This window comes from Pseudophryne corroboree, chromosome 5 (genome assembly GCF_028390025.1).
Source record: "Pseudophryne corroboree isolate aPseCor3 chromosome 5, aPseCor3.hap2, whole genome shotgun sequence".
Lineage (NCBI taxonomy): Eukaryota > Metazoa > Chordata > Amphibia > Anura > Myobatrachidae > Pseudophryne > Pseudophryne corroboree.
The window spans coordinates 588,597,313-588,617,884 of record NC_086448.1 but is presented as its reverse complement, the minus strand read 5'-3'; positions in this window follow the sequence as shown (position 1 = coordinate 588,617,884).

Below are 20,572 nucleotides of genomic sequence, written 5' to 3'. Positions count from 1 at the left end.
ATTCAACCCAGGAATAACACTGTTTATAACCCGGATTGAAAAACCGGATCAGCCGACTCGGGAAATCCGACATGGTGCTTTGCACCGCACATTGACCCGTGTCGACCCGGCAATATACCGGGTCGATACTGGGTTATTTGTACGGTGTGAAAGGGGTATATGGTGCTCCTACTCACATCCCCCTTCCTACATCCAGCTATCAGCCAGTATTTCCATTCCTCCGTTTCAGATCTGCCCTTCTTGTGTGAACTTCCTGTAAGTACTGCATCTGCCCAGTCTGCTGTCTATTAGTCTAAACTTAGTTTTTACTCGAGAACCCCTTTCACAATACACCTGAGACCAGGGAAATTCTTAGGTTGTCCCCTTTCAAACATAAACCTTATCTGCCCTGGCATTCTACAAGCCCCAAACAATCTTAGTGCAACCTTGGAGTAGCAGGGCCGCCGAACTGGGTACAAGCAATACAGAAATCCTGGGTTGATGCGCATTCACGCACAAAAACACGGTATTTTAGCGTATATCTGAAAGGGGAATTAGACTACAAAACTTTTAATTTCCAATTGGTTCAAAGCATGTACCTCTTTCATGTGCGCTGTAAGATAGTATTTGTGAACATGCTTTCTAATACTATTTTCCCATATACTGATTTCATCATGCATACCTGGAGTATATATTCAATAAATGTTATGTTAATGTTACCACCATTTATCTCTTCATTAGGCCTAATGGGGAATAAGGAAGTGGTAAACCAGTGATAAGAGCAAGGTGATAAACGCACCAGACAATCAGCTCCAATATGTAAATTAAGAGTTAGGAGCCGATTGGCTGGTGCGTTTATCACCTTGCACTTATCACTGGTTTATCATTTCCTTATGCCTTCTTCAGGTTAATACATTTGCCCCATTGTTTGTACCACAGAGTTAATTTTCCTTATCTTTATTTAGTGTTAAACCAGTACGGCTATTAATTGTTTACATGTTGGTATTAGCAAGGCTTTCAACGATTATTGTACTGCCTTATAGGCCCTACACACTGGCCGATCCGCCACCGAGCTACCCGACGGCAGATACGGGCGACCCGGCGGCGGGGGGGCAGTGATGGGGGGAGTGAAGTTACTTCACTACCCCCGTCACACGGCTCCATAGAACTGCAGGCAAATATGGACGAGATTGTCCATATTGGCCTGCATGCACAGCCGACGGGACACCAGCGATGATCGAGCGCGGGGCCGCGCATCGTTCATCGCTGGAGCCTCCACACTGCACGATATGAACGTTATCTCGTTCATTAATGAACGAGATCGTTCATGTCGTGCAGTCATGTCGGCCAGTGTGCAGGGCCCATTACAAAGAGTCTTTATCTTCTTGTTATAGTTACACCCTGTGTCTGACTTAACCTTTTCTGTAATTTTCCTTGTCATTTTCTTTTTTTTTCCCTTGCTTTTTTTCCCGGGTACTTTCTTGTGATTATCAGCCTTTTTTTCTTTCTGTTCACTGTCCATATTTGATGTTAGATTGTAGAATAATCATGTATGTTCTAGTTTGAAAACAATTACTCACCTTTAAACTTCTAAACACCTTGGGGGGGGATGTACTGTAATAGCCTGTGAGATGCCGACATCTGTGCGACTCTGGCAAGTTGGCCCAATGTTTTAAAGTAGCAATAGTTTGAAATTTGATTGGCTTTGTCTTTTAAATTATTGACACATGAAAACATCAGGCAGACTAGCTAGAATTGTAAAAAATTACCTCATATAAGAATTTTAAATAATAATAATACAAAATTTGTTCACCAGGAAAAAAATATACAAAATAATATCAGTGTCACATACATGACTTTCTTGTAACACACACCTAACCACAATGTTGCTTATGTGACCATTATAAATTCTGATACTAAATAAAATAATTTTTTGATTATTTACTTTTTGAGCTAAGCCAAAGTGAATTGCTTTTGCACACAAAAATGGATTTTGTAATCTACACCAAATAATCTGGGGGGGAAAAAATATTGTGCAGAGTCATGTACAGGAGAAGCTGTTAACGTACCGCCAGACCGGATCCCAGTGATCGCAATACAGACGCTGGAATCCCGACAAGCAGTGCTGCCGGTATACTGCTGCCCGGCATCCCAGCCGCTGGAATATCATACTGAATCCATGTACGGTATGTTATAGGTCTGCCCCTTACTCTCCTAAAAGAAAAGCTTTATACAGTGTTCTGTGACTGTTGATAATTGTCTCAACTTCAACCAATATTATGATCAACTTTTTACTCACAGTGCGCGAAGTTATAAAGTAAGAATGACCAAATGACAGTGATGAAGTTAAAATGTAAAAAAAAATAATAATTTATTAATGGCATCATAAAACAAACGACTGTACTAGATAAGCAAATAACACATTTTCTCTAGCGCAGACAATAGTAATAAAACATGCTGTTTTAAATTTGTTTTTAAATCTTTTTAAAAATAGGACATAATTGATATTCCTAAAAAATTAAGTATAAAATAAAATGCAAAAATCTCAGGGACATCCAACTGCAGAGTAAGGTTCGTGGAGTTGGGAGGTGTCCTTTATACCTCGGCGGGCTGCGGCCATCTCCCTCTGGATTCAGGTCCTCGATATCTGGGACCGGGCCAGAGCCTGCACCTTTCGCAAGTGGGACCACGCCATCCGGTCTGCCCGTGTCCGTTGGTCCTTCTGCGGCCTCTGAAGAAGCGGTGAGAACCTGGACGCCTGCCTCCTGCGCCGGACACAGCTGCAATCTCCTTTGCGCCCAGCCAGGCCAGAACAGGCATTGATGGCTTCCTGCTTCTTACATCTACATTCTCAGCTGCCACTCACCTGAGCTCCACTTTGGCTACTGTGGCACAGCAGTCACTCGCTGGTCTGTGCCTGGACGACCCCCCGTATCTCCCTTGCTAGTGTTGGTGAGTCCAAGCATAGTGGCTGGGCTCCCTTATCACCTGCAGTTCTCTGTCCACTACCTCTACCATCCCAGAGCAGGTGCTGACACATGCTTTATTTGTAATAATTAAGCTTTCTCAGTCATCCATAAGGGGTTCCTGGAGTTGCCGTTTACAGTGGTGTATGGATGTGGTCCGAGAGCCAGTGCACTTTAAAGTGGGTGTGTGTGTTTGCTCTTCCCTTTATGCTCCTCCCATCAGACCCAGTTTTAGAAAGATGACTTCACAGATTTTTCCTTTTATTTTAATTTTATTTTTTTTCTTCACAGGTAGACATATGGCAGCTGTCTACCTGCAGCGTGGGAGCTTTGGGGGGTGGGTCTCACCTTCAGTGGTTGGGGCCGGGTCCACGGTTGCTGGTCCCGGGGTCAGTCACACACACAGCCATGAGAGTGCGAGCGCTGGAGCCCCCTGCAACCTGGCGCATTACATTTGCAGGCTGAGTGGTGAGTAGCACCCGGAGACAAGTTAGCGGGATTTCTGGGGTTAGCGGCAGCATAGCGACAGGTGCTACCTCCCTGTAGTGCTGGTAACACCGCTCCGTAGCCTCAGCATGGCTAGGAAAGGGGCGTGTTGAGGACACAGCCCGCTCAGAGGCACAACTGTTGACTAAAATGGCGTGGGGGGGAGGAGCTTAAAGCAGGCATCCCAGAGAAGTAGGAACCATCTTCACTCAGGACACAGACTGGAGGAAAGCCTGCGCGGACTCTCCCAGATGTCTCCAGGTGTAGACACACAGAGGGGGCTAGCATAGCGGAACAGTGCTGGTTAGACAAAACATACATACACTACCTCAGACGTGTCAAACTCGCAGGCCGCATGCGGCCCACAGTGCATACTTTTTCGCCCCAATTTTACTTTTTGAAAAACAATGGAATGCGGCCTGCCACCACCGGACAAGTTACTGTTGGCACGTCTGTCATGATTGGAAGCGTAGCTCCAATCGGGCAGCATTCACCATTCTGCACATGTGCGAGAAGATAGTTATAGAGATGGGGAAATGTCCATGGGGGGAACTGCTGTGCCAGCTTTGCAAACCTCTGCTCCTGCCACATCCGCCTGTTCAGCGCCATTAGTACTGAAGCCGTCAGGCCGTGTGTGTGTGTGTGTGTGTGCGTGCGTGCGTGCGCGCGCCTGACTGCCCTGTGTACCCAGCTGCCTTAATTGCAGGAGTATTCTTCTGGAATCTGGATAGAAAAACATCTCTCACTGAAGAAGGTAAATTGGAGGGGAATAGCACAGGAGGCACAGAGGGCTTGTGGCTGGAGGGGACACAAGGAAATATAGGGGATACCAGAGAGCATGTGGCTGAACTGGAGGGACAGAGGGGACCTGGAAGTGACAGCTTTTACTAACACACTGATGTTTTATACAGGAGAGGGGTCCGCCCCATGGGGGTAATTCAGATGTGATCGCTGTGCTGCGTTTTTCTCTTACGTCCTAGTGGATACTGGGTATCTGTACTTTAATACCATGGGTTATAGATCGGGTCCATTTGAGCCTGGCACTTTAAACATCTTTAGTGTGTGTATGTGTGTGCTGGCTCTTCCTCTCTATGCCCTTCCTACCAGACTCCGATTAGAAAAATGTGCCCAAGGAGCCGGGTGCATTTCTCTGGAGCTCCAGAGAGTTTCCTTTATTTTTTATTTTAGTTTATTATTTTCAGGTAGTACTGTTTGGCAACCAGTCTACCTGCTTCGTGGGACTTCTCAGGGTTAATCCCAGCTGACAGTACACTGAGCTCCTGAGGTGCTGTTCACACACCATTAGTGTATGTGCCCATGCCAGCAGCTAGCAGCCACCCTCTAACAGATGCCGAAGATCGATAGGTGTGGTGAGTGTTAACACCAGGTCATAGTTAGCGGGTCCCTGGTGCGATTTTGGTGGCATGTCACGCGGCTCAGTGCTCATGCCCCGCAGTGCTGACTGTCAATCAAGGCTTTGTGTGTACTGTTATGTATATTTGATGTTTGTTAACATGGCCAGTATAAAACTACAGGGGCCCTGTGCCATTGCAAGGGGCGGGGCTTTCCGGAGCGGGACCACAGACAGGAAGGCACACCATTTCCTGCTGCTGCGGTAGCACCGCTGTACTTCTATCATTGTACATATAATTAAATACACTGTGCTGCTGTGTTTGTGTGCTGGTCTCCGTTCCTCAGTGTCACTCCAGGGTCTCTCTAGGGTCTGTGTGGAGGTGTTTCAGTGAGCTGTGCTGTATTAGTGTTGTGTAAATATGTCTATACACATGGTTATGTGTGCTGCTTGTAACTATACTCATCAGCGGGGTCCCTCATGTGTGAACAATGCTTATCTCCACAGGGACACAGTTCACAGGCACTTGACTGGTTAGATAATTTTAAAAGCACGATTAAGAATGTAAGTTCAGAATTAGCTGCAGCTAAAAAGGAGAGACAGGTGTTGAAACAGTCTATTGATTGTATGGCTAAAGCAGCAGATACCAGAAAGGCTTCTCAGCCCCATCTGTTGGTTTCACTAAAGGCCAGTACTGATGGGAGAGATGTGTGCTGAGCAATCTTAACACAGACCGCTCAGCACACATCTCTCCTCCCGCTCAGCACAGCTGAGCAAGGGGGGGATGACGGGGGGCCGCTCACTTCACACAGTGCTGAAGTGAGCGACCCGCTAGATTGAGCCTGCATGCATGCTAATCTAGCACCAGCGATAGCGACACACGGGGCCACGCACATAGGCGTGCGCAGCTAATTTTATTAGAGGGTGCACCTCAGGAGGGGCGTGTCTAGCACTATTTTACATTCTTTCAGTAAAATCACGTGGCTTAATCTAATGTCTCCCTAGTTCCTAATAATAACGTAGATATAATACACCCCAGAGAAATAAAATAAAACATAATTGTGCGACCACCGTCCGAAACTGTCTGCTGTGGCATAACCCTTGGTCCTTGATGCCACTGCACCCTATTGCTGCTTACACTTCCCCAACCTATCCCTGATCCAGCAGCAGAAGTAGAGAGTGGTGGCCCTAAATGCACATGTACCCCCCACACCCCACCCCTTACACAAGTAATTTTGAGTGGGACATTCTGTAAAGTAAGGGAGATTTAGGGGATCGAACATTTGAGTTTTAATATAACACAAGTACAGTTTAAAATGTACACATATGCCATCACAAACACATTTGCCTCTTTCTATGCCATTAGACTCCTTCTCTGTAAGACACCAGCATCTGTCACATATGTTCCCATGCTCACCAACTAATGACAGTGGTGCCCCTTATTCACATTACCCCACACAGCATGAGCCAAATTCACATTATGCCACACAGCGTGAGCCAAATTCACATTAAGTTACACGGTATGAACCAAATTCACATTATGCCACATGGTATGAGACAAAATCCACATTATGCCACACGGAATGAGCCGAAATCCACATTATGCCACACGGTATGAGACAAAATTCACATTATGCCACACAGCGTGAGCCAAATTCACATTAAGTTACACGGTATGAACCAAATTCACATTATGCCACATGGTATGAGACAAAATCCACATTATGCCACACGGAATGAGCCGAAATCCACATTATGCCACACGGTATGAGACAAAATTCACATTATGCCACACATTATGATCCAAAATTCACATTCCGCCACATGGTATGAGACAAAATCCACATTATGCCACAGAGTATGAGCCGACATTCACATTATGCCACACAGTATGATCCAAAATTCACATTACGCCACACGGTATGAGACGAAATCCACATTATGCCACACGGTATGAGATGAAATTTACATTATGCCACATGGAATGAACCAAAATCCACATTATGCCAAACAGTATGAGCCAAATTATGCCACACAGCATGATCCAAAATTCACATTACTCCATCCGGTATGAGACGAAATCCACATTATGCCACACAGTATGAGCCAAAAGTCACATTATGCCACACAGTATGAACCAAATTCACATTACACCACATGGAATGAGCCAAAATCCACATTATGCCACACAGTATGAGCCAAATTCACATTATGCCACACGGTATGAGACGAAATCCACATTATGCCACACGGAATGAGCCAAAAATCCACATTATGCCACACAGTGTGAGCCAAATTCACATTAGGGCACACAGTATGAGCCAAAATCCACATTATGCCACACAGTATGAGCCACACATGGTATGAGACAAATACATATACAGTAGAGGTGTGTGCATGACCCCCCCCATACTGACATCATGTCTGCATCCATCCCCCCTGCCCTGAAATACTGACATCCATGACTACACACAACATTCCCCCATACTAACATCAATGTCTACTCTGAATATTGCCCTCCTCAAATACTGACATACATGCCTGCAGACGCTGTTCCCCTTTCCAGCCTTTCCTTTGCATGCGGTGGGATGTTGGCCCTGCAGGCGGCTGCACGCAGGGGTGTAACGGTGATGGGCTGGCCTTCCTGAAATTCTGACTCCATCCTGTGTCTCTTTCAGCCAGCAGCACAGATCGCCCCTGTCAGCCAGGCACCGCTGTCACTCAGAGGCAGAGAGGAGGAGCCAGGGTCGGAGAGAGATGAGAGAGGAAGCCCCCAATGCTCCTCCTCCTGACCCCGGGCTAGTTTGCGTCCACAAGGTACCAGGCGAGCATTTTCATAACGGTTCCCTCCCCCCACTGCATTACCCTGCTCACCCCAGTCTCCTTACGCCTCTGAGTGCGGGAGTGCTCAGCATACATCTGGCAGCGGCCGGCGCAGCAGAGGGGAGATTCACATAGTCAGGAATGTTCAGCAAGTGGTGCTCGGTAGCGGGCCGCGACAATAATCACTATGCGTACGCCTATGGCCACGCATCGCTATCGCTGGGGGACATACACACGACAGATCCGTGCTTAAAATCTAAGCAATCTAGTCAGATTGCTTAGAATTTAAATAAGGATCTCTCCGCGTGTACCCCCCTTTAAACGCTTACTGCTACAGGTGCTCCAGTCTGATTCTGATCAGCCTGATGTGGATGATGATGATGATATGGATGAGGACAGCTCTCTGTCCCCTGGGGTGGATGCCCTCATTTATACTGTAAGAGAGGTCTTCGCATACTGGATCAGGACGCAGAATTTGATGAGGAGCTGTACCTTAATGTTAGACCAAAGACCTCAGTCACCTTTCCTGTGTCTAAAGAATTAATTTCGCTGGCCAGGGAGACATGGTTAAACCCTGATAAGAAATGTAAAATTTCTCAGAGGTTTTTAGCTACTTTTCCCCTCCCAACAGTGGACAAGAAGGTATGGGAAAACCCCCCGTCAGTCGATCCGTCTGTATCGAGACTGTCTAAGAAATTGGTACTGCCGGTGCCAGGGGCTATATCCCTAAAAGAGCTGTCTCACCGTAAAAATTGAGACCACTCTCAAAGCAATATATATGGCAGCAGGCATAGCACAGCGCCACATAATTGTTTGTGGGTGGATTTTCAGGGTGGTAGTCAAGTGGTCTGACACTGTTATTGATGGTTTAGACTCTCTTCCCCGGGATGAGGTAATTACTCTGCTGCAACATATAGAGGATGCTGCAAATTTTATGAGCGAGGCTATAAAAGAATTGTGTAAGATAAATGGCTGCCCTACTGCTAAGGCTGTTTTGCCATGGAGAGCTCTGTGGTTGCGTCAATGGTCAGCGGACGCTGATTCCGAAAAGGGTGTATAAAATCTTCCCTTTACAGGTGATGCCTTGTTTTGTGATAAATTAAATAAATGGATCTCCTAGGCTACGGCGGGTATGTCTACCTATCTGCCGTCGGCTGCGCCACCTGCTAGAAATTCTTATACAGGACCCTCCTTGCAGTCCTTTTGTGTGGCAAGGTTCAGAGGCAGGTGCCGAGGGGTCTCCACCACTCCCAGAGGATCTCGTGGCAAGTTCCGTAAACCTGCAGCTGCTGCCACTCTGGACCAGACCACCGGATCCCCTGCCGCTAAGCCTTCCGCATGATGGTTGGCCCCAGCAGCAAGGCGACTTTCAGGTGGGTGCTTGCCTTCAACACTTTGCTGAAGTGTGGGCGAAGTCCTGCCGGGATCCTTGAGTGAGGGACCTCATTTTCCAGGGATACCAGCTGGAATTTCAAGCACTTTCTCCTCATAGATTTTCCAAATCGGTCTTACCAGATTTGCCCGCAGCAAAAGTTACCTTGTAAGATGCTATTCAAAAACTTTTGTGAACGGGGTGGTGGTTCCGGTACCTCCTCCGTTACACAACAGGGGTTTTTACTCCAGTCTTTTTGTCATTCCAAAACCAGATGGTTCGGTGCGACCCATCTTAAATCTGAAGTCTCTAAACCCGTATCTGCGGGTGTTCAAATTCAAGATGGAATCCCTGCGGGCAGTGGTGTCCGGTCTGGAGGAGGCGGAATTCCTGGTATCCCTAGATGTCAAGGATGCTTACCTACATATTCCAATGTGGCCCCCTCATCAGGCTTACCTCAGGTTCGCCATCTTGGATGACCATTTCCAGTTTCAGGCCTTGCCCTTTGGCCTGTCCACAGCTACGGGGATCTTCACCAAGGTCATGGCGGAGATGATGCTTCAACTGCGCATGATTGGAGTCAACATAGTCCCCTACTTGGATGATCTCCTGATAAAGGCTATGTCCAGGGAGCGTCTCTTGCACAGCATCGATATGACGACTTGCCTTCTTACGGATCATGGGTGGATTCTAAATTTCCAGAAATCTCACCTGGAACCGACCTAACGTCTTCAGGTCCTGGGAATGATACTTCATACGGTGTCTCAAACAGTGTTTCTTCCGATGGACAAGGCCCTGGCTATCCAGGCTATGGTCCGCTCAGTGTTCCGTCCTCACAAGGAATCCATACATATTTGCATATGCTTGCCTGGCAGGATGGTTGCTGCTTACGAGGCAATCCAATATGGCAGATTTCATGCCCAGCCATTTCTGGTCGGGGGTCTCACCTACACATGCATCAGGAAGTGACCTTATCTCCAAAAGCCCGGATTTCTCTGTTATGGTGGCTACAAGTTCCTCACCTGGTAGAAGGCAGGAATTTTATTTCCACTCATGGATTCTACTGGCAATGGATCCCAGCCTCTGGGGTTGGGGAGCTGTAACCCAAGGGCCCCAGTTCCAGGGGATATGGTCAGTTCAGGAATCTGCTCTGCCGATAAACATCCTTGAACTCAGGGCAATTTAAATGCTCTTCTGCAAGCTTCCCATCTCCTGAAGGATCAGGCAATCCAGGTTCAATCGGACAACGCCATGGCGGTGGCGTACATAAACCGTCAAGGGGAAACAAAATGCAGAGCGGCGATGCGAAAAGTGTCAAGAATACTCGTCTGGGCGGAGGCCAAAGCAAGGGCCATATCAGCCATATTCATTCCAGGAGTGGACAACTGGGAAGCGGACTTCCTCAGCAGACGCAACTTCCATCCAGGGGAATGGGGACTGCATTCCCAGGTGTTTCAACAGTTAATTCACCGGTGGGACCATCCGCAGATAGATCTGATGGCGTCTCATCTCAACAAGAAGCTAGGCCATTACATTTCCAGAATGAGGGATCCGCAGGCTGTAGCAGTGGACACGCTGACGACACCATGGACGTACCAGTTTGTGTACCTGTTTACTCCTCTCTCGCTAATCCCAAGGACTAGAGACTTGAGAGGGAGATTCTTGCTAGAAAAGTTCTTCCCTCCCCGGTTATTTCCACCATGGTCCAGGCCAGGAAGATGGTTACGTCAAAACATTATCATCATATCTGGAAAAAGTATGTATCCTGGTGTGAAAGTAGAAAGGTTTCTCCCATGGAATTTAGAATGGGTAATTTTCTACTTCTCCTGCAAGTGGGAGTGGATATGGGCCTACGTTTAGGCTCCATCAAAGTCTAGATATGGGCGCTATTTCCTTCCAGAAACAACTTGCCATGTTGCCGGAAGTACAAACTTTCCTTAAAGGAGTTCTTCATATGCAACCACCCTTCGTTCCTCCCACAGCTCCGTGGGATCACAGTGTGGTTCTGTCCTTTCTTCAATCTTATTGGTTTGAACCCTTACATAGGGCGGAGTTGAAATTTCTCACGTGGAAGACGGTGATGTTATTAACATTGGCATCTGCCAGACGTGTCTCTTATTTAGGGGCCTTATCCTGTAAGAGCTCTTATTTGATTTTTCAGGAAGACAGGGCGGAACTCAGGACCCGACCTCAGTTTTTGCAAAAGTGGTGTCAGCTTTACATGTGAATGAACCCATTGTGGTTCCAGTATTGTCTGACGCTTCCGTTGGTCCAGTGTCCTTGGATGTGGGGAGGGCTCTGAAGATTTATGTCAAACGGACTGCTTGTCATCGGAAATCTGACTCGCTGTTAGTCCTTTATGATGCCACCAAGATTGATCGTCCGGCTTCTAAGCAATGAATTGCTCGTTGGCTCAGGTTGACAACAACAAGCTTATACTTCAGCGGCTCTACCTTTGCCGACGTCTATTCAAGCCCACTCAACGAGATCTCTGGGCTCTTCCTGGGCGGCTGTCCGGGGTGTCTCGGCCTTACAGTTGTGCCGAACTGCTACTTGGTCTGGTTCGAACACTTTTGTTAAGTTCTGTTGGTTCGACACCTTGGCCAAGGACAGAGGTGTAACTAAAGGGGGTCGAGCAGGGCACGTGCCCTGGGTGCCTTGGCATGCCAGCAGAGAGTGGCGTCAGCAGCGGCCAGGGCACTCGCTCCCGCTGCTCTGGCTCAGTGTCTGGTCTGGCGGTGGCGGGGCGAGCCTCCTTGATTTGGTTTGTTAGCCAGTCAGAGCTTGCAGACCGGCTCCTGATTGGCTGCCGGTCCACGAGCTCTGATTGGCTAACGAACCGGCTCCAAGATACCCGCGGCTGGCAGGGGAGGTGATAGTGTGCGGAGAGAAGACACAAGGGGAGGTGATAGGGTGCAGAGAGACGACACAAGGGGGAGGTGATAGTGTGCGGAGAGACGACACAAGGGGGAGGTGATAGTGTGCTGAGAGACGAAAATAGTCATTTTGACATGCCCCATTTTCAGTGACCATGCCCCTTATGGTATGTGATCACGCCCCTTATGGTGCATGGCCACGGGCATTTTTTCTGCGGCGCGCAGACATACTTGATTTTGTGGTTTTGTTGTGGGTTTTTTTGCGGCGGGGGGGGGGGGGGGCACTCTTCCTCTTTCCCTGGGCTCCGAAAACCCTAGTTACGCCTCTGGCCAAGGATGACCTTCAGTTTGATCAGGCGGTTTTGCAGGGGTCTCAGCACTCTCCCGCCCGTTTGGGAGCTTTGGGACTTCCCCATGGTACTAAAGTACAGATCCCCAGTATCCACTACGGACTACGAGAAAAGCAATTACCGGTAGGTATTAAATTCCTATTTTTTGCTGACCTGCGATCAGATAGTCGCCGCTTACAGGGGGAAGGGGGAAAGCTCTGTGCAAGTGTGTGTTCCTATGTGTTGCAGAGCTGCACAAAAATCAGCTTGTTCAGTCTCTGCACAGCCCAGGACTTACTTATCCAGTGCGATTGAATCCTGCTGAGTGGGGCCGGAGCTGACGTCAGACACCTTCCCTGAAAACGCCTGCATTTTTCCGGACACTCCTGGATAACGGTCAGTTGCCACCCACAAATGGCCTCTGCCCGTCAATCTCCTTGTGAACGCCCGTGCGTTTAGATTTTTCACACCATCCCGACGATAGACGCTGTTGTGCGACACGCCGGCGCATTGTGGTGGTGCATGCGCAGTTCAGATCTGATCGCCCACTGTACGAAAACGCACAGCAGCAATCAGATCTGAATTACCCCCCATGATATATCAGGGGAAATAACACAGCTCCCAGCTCACACTATTAAAATTGTTTTCTTCCCGATACTTGACATCTTAGGGCATAATTCAGACTTGATCGTTCGTTAACAGTTTTTTGCAGCGCTGCAATCAGATAGTCGCTGCCTACATGGGAGTGTATTTTAGCTTGGCAAGTGTGCGATCGCATGTGCAGCCGAGCAGTACAAAAAGATCTTTTGCAGTTTCTGAGTAGCCCGGTGTTTTGAAAAACGCAGGTGTGTCCAAGCATTTGCAGGGTGGGTGTCTGATGTCAATTCCTGTCCTGAACATGCTGAAGCGATCGCAGCAGTTGAGTAAGTCTTGGGCTGTGCAGACACTGCACAAAATCTGTACAGTTCTGCTACACATGCATTCGCACACTTGCACAGCTAAAATACACTCCCCCTATAGGCAGCGACTATCTGTTCGCAGCAGTGCAAAAATCGCCTGCTAGTGGTCAGGTCTGAATTAGCCCCTGTGTCTGATACCTTTTTGTGTTTCATTCTGTGTGCCTGATTACTGTGAGAATGACAGGGAAAGGTACTGCATCAAAGGGATCACATAAACTGTTCACTTGTAAGGGATGTTCAGCCAAGTTTACTCAAACATCTGCTGACATTTCCTTATTCTGTGAAAAATGTACAGAGCAGTGAGATTCACAAACAGCCCGCATGGCTCAGGACTCTGCACCGGCCTGGCTGTCAACACTTACTGGTGTTATGTCTGATCTGTCCTCTGAGTTAAGATGGGTACACACAGAGAGATCAGTGCTTAAATTCTAAGCAATCTGAATAGATTGCTTAGAACTTAAGCACGGATCTCTCCGTGTGTATGCCCCACAGTGATAGTGATGCACTGTCCCGCGTGTTGCTATCGCGGGTGCTAGATTGGCCTGCATGCAGGCACAGTCTAGCAGGTCGCTCATTTCACCGCTGGGTGAAATGAGTGCAGCCCCCAACCCCTCCGACCACCACCCTTGCTCAGCGCGCATCGCACTGTGCTGAGCGGGGGAGGGATGTGTGCTTAGCGGTCTCTAATAGGTCGCTCAGCATGCATCTCTCTTCAGATGTGACAGACAGGCCCTTCAGGCTCAGCCCATACAAGCCCCTGATTCTGGATGGGCTCTGGCACTTAAAAAGTCTGTGGACACTTTAACCTCTACAATTTGCACAGCACAACATAATTCACCTTACCCTGCTTAGCCTGTATCAAAAAAGCACTTACTCCCTACGGAATTGCAATCTGATGCGTCAAATGATGATATGCCGGCCCTGGAGGAAGGTGAATACAAGGAGACTGAGTTAGAAACACAGGTTGAAGACTCAGATGCTTCCTCTCAGGGGGTATTAATGGTAATACAGGCTGTGAGGGATGTCTTGCATCTCTCCGATAAAGAAGTTTAACCTGTACAGCCTTCTTTTTTTACGTTAAAAAACAGTAATCCTTGGCAACTTTTCCTGTATTAGAGGATTTAGCCAATTTCAGGAGGCCTGGGTACACCAGGACAAGAAGTTTCAGGTACCTAAACATATTCTTACTTCTTTTCCCTTCCAACAGAAACCAGAAAGTGTTGGGAAAAGCCTCCTCCCGTGAATCCGTCAGTATCCAGGTTATCAAAGATGATAGGGGCAGATGTATTAACCTGGAGAAGGCATAAAGAAGTGATTAACCAGTGATAAGTGCAAGGTGATAAACGCACCAGCCTGTCAGCTCCTAACTGTCAATTTACATATTGGAGCTGATAGGCTGCTGTGTTTATCATCTTGCACTTATTACTAGTTTATCACTTCCTTATGCCTTCTCCAGGTTAATATCTCTGCCCCATTGTGTTTCTGGTCCCAGGAGCTACCTCACTTAATGATCCATCAGACTGTAAGTTGGAACACAGCCTTAAATATATATATACAGCAGCTGGGGTTTCTCTATGTCTGACAATAGTAGGCTGCTGGGTTAATAGGGCCATAAAAGCCTGGGCACAATAGATTGCATCTGGCATTCAGGGATATATGCCCCAGGAGGAATTAATCACTTTATCACAGTACATCCAGGAATTTGTGGTGTATCTGTGTGAGGCTTTCAGAGAGATAGGTCTGCTGACTTTACAGAATATCTGCTGTGGCAGTTTCAGCATGCCAGGCTTAGCAAGCATCACACTCACTCAGAATCTGCTCATCCAACATGGGTATATTCTCAATTTTCAAAAGTCTCAGCAGGAACCCACAGAAAGGCTACGGTTCCTTGGAATGATACTCGACACTGTATCTCAATGAGTTTTCCTTCCCCTGGACAAGTTCCATGTAATTCAAGCTTTGGTACAGTTGGTGCTGCAGCCACATCAAGTTTCAATAAATCTCTGCCTCTGCCTTCTGTGCAGGATGATAGCTGCCTTCGAAGCAATTCAGTACGGATGGTTCCATTCACGCCCATTTCAGCTGAGTCTACTCTCCAAATGGATGGGTTCACACCTGCACATGCATCGGACACTCCGCCTTTAACCTCAATCTTGCCTGTCTCTACTGTGGTGATTACACAGCCCACATCTGTTGGCAGGTCAGTTTTTCAGCATGCAAAATTGGATCATCCTGACCACAGATGCAAGCTTCAGAGGATGAGGGACAATGACTCAGGGCTCTCAATTTCAGGGTTGTTGGATGCTCTCCCAATCAACATCTTGGAATTGAGGGTGATCTACAACGCCCTCTGATAGGCATTTCCTCTACTACAAGGTCGTCCTGTACAGGTATAGTCCGACAACGCCATGGCTGTGGCATATATCAATCACCCGGGCAGAATGAAGAGCAGGGCAGCTATGACGGAATTAACCAGGATCCCGCAATCTCAGCAATTTTCATACCAGGAGTCGACAACTGGGAGGCGGATTATTTAAGCAGACAGGATTTAGACCCCGGGGAATGGGGCCTACACCATCAGGTATTCCAGCAGTTAAGCGCTCGGTGGGGGAGACCGGAGATCAATTTGATGGCATCTCGCCACAACAAAAAACTCCAGCAGTATTGTTGAAGGACACAGGATCGAAGAGCAATAGTGGTGGATACACTAACAGCTCCTTGGAGTTTCCAGAAGATCTACATCTTTCATCCCTTCCCGTTACTTCCTAGTGTATTGAAACAAATAAAACGGAGGGAGTGATGGGAATTCTCATTGCTCCGGATTGGCCTCGCAGGGCGTGGTATGCCGACCTCTATGCTCTTCTCGTCGATGAACCCTGCCACTTCAGGAAGATCTTCAGCAAGGTCTTTCTGTTCATCCAAACTTACAGCGGCTACGTTTGACTGCATGGCTATTGTAAAGGCAATACTAGCAAGGAAGGGCATACCACATACAGTGATTCCCACCATGCTACGATCCAGGAAGGAGGTTACTTCCAAGCATTACCACTGCATTTGGAAGGCATATGTTGTCTGGTGTGAACGAAAAGGATATCCCTCCACAAATTTCTGGCTGGGTCGAGTCTTGCTGTTCCTGCAGACGGGTTTGGATGCTGGATAACGACTAGGGTCTCTAAAGATACAGATATCCGCCTTGTATGTATTTTTTAACATTAGTTTGCATTGCTGCTGGACATCCAGACATTTTTGCAGGGAGTTCTACATATCCAGCCCCCATTTACTCCACCTACTGCTCCTTGGGATTTGTCTCTTGTCCTGCAGTTCCTTCAATTTTCTTTCTTTGATCCATTGGAGACTGCAGATTTCCAATATCTCACATGAAAGATAGCTACTCTCCTTGCCTTGGCCTCGGCTCGGTGGGTTTCAGAATTGGGGGCCATGTCATGTAAACCTCAATACCTAATTTTCCATGCTGAGAGAGCTGAACTATGGATTTGGCAGGCTTTTCTCCCAAAGGTAGTTTCAGCTTTTCACATTAACCGACTTATTGTGGATCCAGTGTTTTCGACTGCCTCTTGTTCAGGGTTCAGGACTTGGTGAGAGCCCTTCGCATCTGTGTAAAGAGATCAGCTGGGGTTAGGAAAAATTACTCCCTGTTTATCCTCTATGATGCTAATAAGATAGCGTCATAGAGGATAAACAGGGAGTCTACAAGTTCACCATTCAACAGGATTATTCAGGGCGTCTAAGCTCCTACCTTCTTCCATTACGGCTCATTCTACCCATTTGTGGAATCTTCCTGGGCAGCTGACCGTGGGGTTTCCACTTTGCAATTATGACGTGCTGCTACCTAGTCAGGAAGCAACACTTTTGTAAAGTTTTATAGGTTTGATACCTTAGCAACGTCTTACTCTCAGTTTGGATGTTCTGTCTTGCAGGGTTCACAGCACACTCCCACCCTAAATGGGAGCTCTGGGACTGTAAACAGCAACTCCACTATCCCCTATGGATGACTGAGAAAATGGGATTTTGGTACTAACTGATAAATCCTTTTCTCTGAGTCCATAGGGGATACTGGGTGCCTACCAGGTGCTGTTTTCATACTGCAGACATGTTTCACTTGTGTGTTTGGTTGATTGTATCAGCTATTTAGTTTTCTGGTTCTGTTAATAGTTGTTTTATGTTCTATGATTGTTCTGTTCTCTTTACTATCCTCCTATCCAATATGGTCAGTTTTCTTCGGGCACAGTTTTTCTGAACTGGGTCTGATGAGATCGGCGTAAAGAGGAGAAGCCAGCACACACACATTAAAGTTAAAGTGCACCAGCTCTCGGACCCCATCTATGGCCCTCATTCCGAGTTGTTCGCTCGCTAGCTGCTTTTAGCAGCATTGCACATGCTAGGCCGACGCCCTCTGGGAGTGTATCTTAGCTTAACAGAATAGCAAACGAAACATTAGCAGAACTGCTACTAAATAATTCTTTGCAGTTTCTGAGTAGCTCCAGATCTACTCACAGATTGCGATCAGCTCAGTCCGTTTAGTTCCTGGTTTGATGTCATAAACACGCCCTGCGTTTCCAGCCAGCCACTCCCCCTTTTCTCCAGACACTCCCGCGTTTTTCCCTGACACGCCTGCGTTTTTTACCACACTCCTGAAAAACGCTCAGTTACCACCCAGAAATGCCCCTTTCCTGTCAATCACTCACCGATCAGCAGAGCGACTGAAAAGCGCCGCAGGATCCACAGCAAATCTACTAAGTTTTTAGTTAAATAACTAAGCGCATGCGCCCTTTTTAGTTAAATAACTAAGCGCATGCGCCCTGCATGCCTTGCGCATGCGCATTTTGAAACAAATCTCAGCATAGCGAAAATCGTCAACGAGCGAATAACTCGGAATGATCCCCTATAGCCCACTGTAAACAGCAACTCCAGTATGCCTTATGGACTCCGACAAAAGGATTTGTCAGTGAGTACCAAAATCCCATTTTCCTTTTGGCCCCTGTCCCCTTGGCTCCAGTAGGGCTGACGGTTTTAATGTTTTTGTTATTTTTTTGTTATTATTATTACTCAATACGGCTTGACCGTACATAACCTGGCACTTTATTAAGCCTATTACAGGATATAAGACTCCCATTTCTTTGGGTTTGGCTCCCTCTTGTGCTGGCTTACTGTACCTTAACAGTCTGATAAAGTCACTTACAATATAACATTGTAATGGCCTTACAGCTGCTTTCTAATGATGATTCTAAATTGTAGCTGGTCAGCCCACATTTAGTGCCTCTCAGTAGCGACTCTCCAAACCAATTCTAATTACTTATATCTTCCCTTTGTGGGTTTGTTGCTGTGATTTAACTCTCACCATGTTCTCTTTATCCTAGCCTTTACTATTGCCACTCTTGAGTTTTACTGAACCTTGATTTCCTTGATATGATGTCACTAACAGGCAAACCTCCTCATTCAGGTGCACCTGCCACTGTAGCTTCCACTGACAAGTGTACTTACTTATACCTGTGCTGCTCTGTTTTCCTGCTCCTGTATTTTTCCCCTGAGTTTTATTGGTACCATTCTAAGGCTCCATCTCCGGTGGCCCACACTTGCAAAAATCTACCGTCAAGACTCCTAAACAAAGGGGAAGTGACATTTTGCAACATTTCACTAGACACAAAATCTCAGCAATGAGGCTCCCCTCCCCTCTCATTGTGATGAACAAGGATGGTTCTCATTCACAATACCTGTCCACTAAGAAAGACACCCTTGCTCTTCATTCCCTCACCACGGATTCTCAAAACAAAACTTGACATGGAAGTCTCTTCCATTAAAGCTGAGATCTCAACCCTTGCTGTGAGAACCAATAATCTTGAATCACATCAGGATGGTCTGCAGTTAGCCATGAATGACACCAGCAGATACCTGGATCATATCGTTTTTCAGCTTTCTGACCTTACTAAGAATGAAGATTTTGACAATCGGGGATGCAGGAACAATCTACACCACTGCAACACCCCTGAACCTCTAATGCTGTGGAACCATACCTGCATAAACTTTTCTCCTTCTTGCTTCCTGAACTTGGTTCTAGAATATTACCACTAGAGAGGGCACATCGAGCTATTTGGCCAAAACCCAGGGACAACAAACCTCCATGTGACGTCATCATGAGATTCCTCAGTATTAAAGACAAAGAAGTTGTCCAGGCTTCTACTAGAGGTAATCCTCTACATTGTCTTTGACTCAGTCAAGCTTCAATTCCACCTAGAACTCTCCCCCTTGATGTTCATTAAGAGGAGAGACTTTTGGGTCTTGACCACGGCCCTCCAGGACAGGAGAATCAGATATCGCTGTGGGTTTCCCTTTAAGTTTATTGTATACCTAAATGGTAAGACTGTTCTTATTTGAGACCTCCTTGGGAGTAAGGACTCACTTCACCAACTTGAAGAATCTGGTCACTCTTCTACTGGGGACCTTGAAGATTTGTAAGCGACTCGCTACCTTATAGCCATTATGAACCTCGACCCTTTGTCTACTCTTCTTTATGTTTAATGTTGTGATGCAGATTTACAGTGACAAAATGTATCCTGCCTCTCCTGATTTTTTAAGTTTCGCCTATCCCTTCCCCCCCCCCTCCTCCACCACTACAGCATACAACTGACATATTGCACTCATGCTAGGGGACAATGAAATTCTATGTAGAGTTTCATATAGATAATGTTCTATTCTGTTATTTTTCTTGAAGCACTGTTTATATTGTTTTCCTCCATATATTCTGCTGTTTTGATGTTGCTCACAGTTAGACAATTCTGTTTTAGTTTTGGGCCTTATCATGTTGAATTCTAACATATACCTATTTTTTATCCTTCCCCATTATAAAAATGGCTTTCTACTCTAAGTATGACCCATCTTTCCTCCCTCCCACCTCCTTCTGGTAACATCACATCACTTAATGTCATACGTTCTTACTGCTCCCTAGGGGTTGGTCCCTCGAATACATCCTCCAGTTGTACTATGTGGGGGTCATTCCGAGTTGTTCGCTCGGTAAAAATCTTCGCATCGCAGCGATTTTCCGCTTAATGTGCATGCGCAATGTCCGCACTGCGACTGCGCCAAGTAAATTTGCTATGCAGTTAGGAATTTTACTCACAGCTTTTTCATCGTTCTGGCGATCGTAATGTGATTGACAGGAAATGGGTGTTACTGGGCGGAAACAGGCCGTTTTATGGGCGTGTGGGAAAAAACGCTACCGTTTCCGGAAAAAACGCAGGAGTGGCCGGAGAAACGGAGGAGTGTCTGGCCGAACGCTGGGTGTGTTTGTGACGTCAAACCAGGAACGACAAGCACTGAAATGATCGCAGATGCCGAGTAAGTCTGGAGCTACTCAGAAACTGCTACGAGGTGTGTAATCGCAATATTGCGAATACATCGTTCGCAATTTTAAGA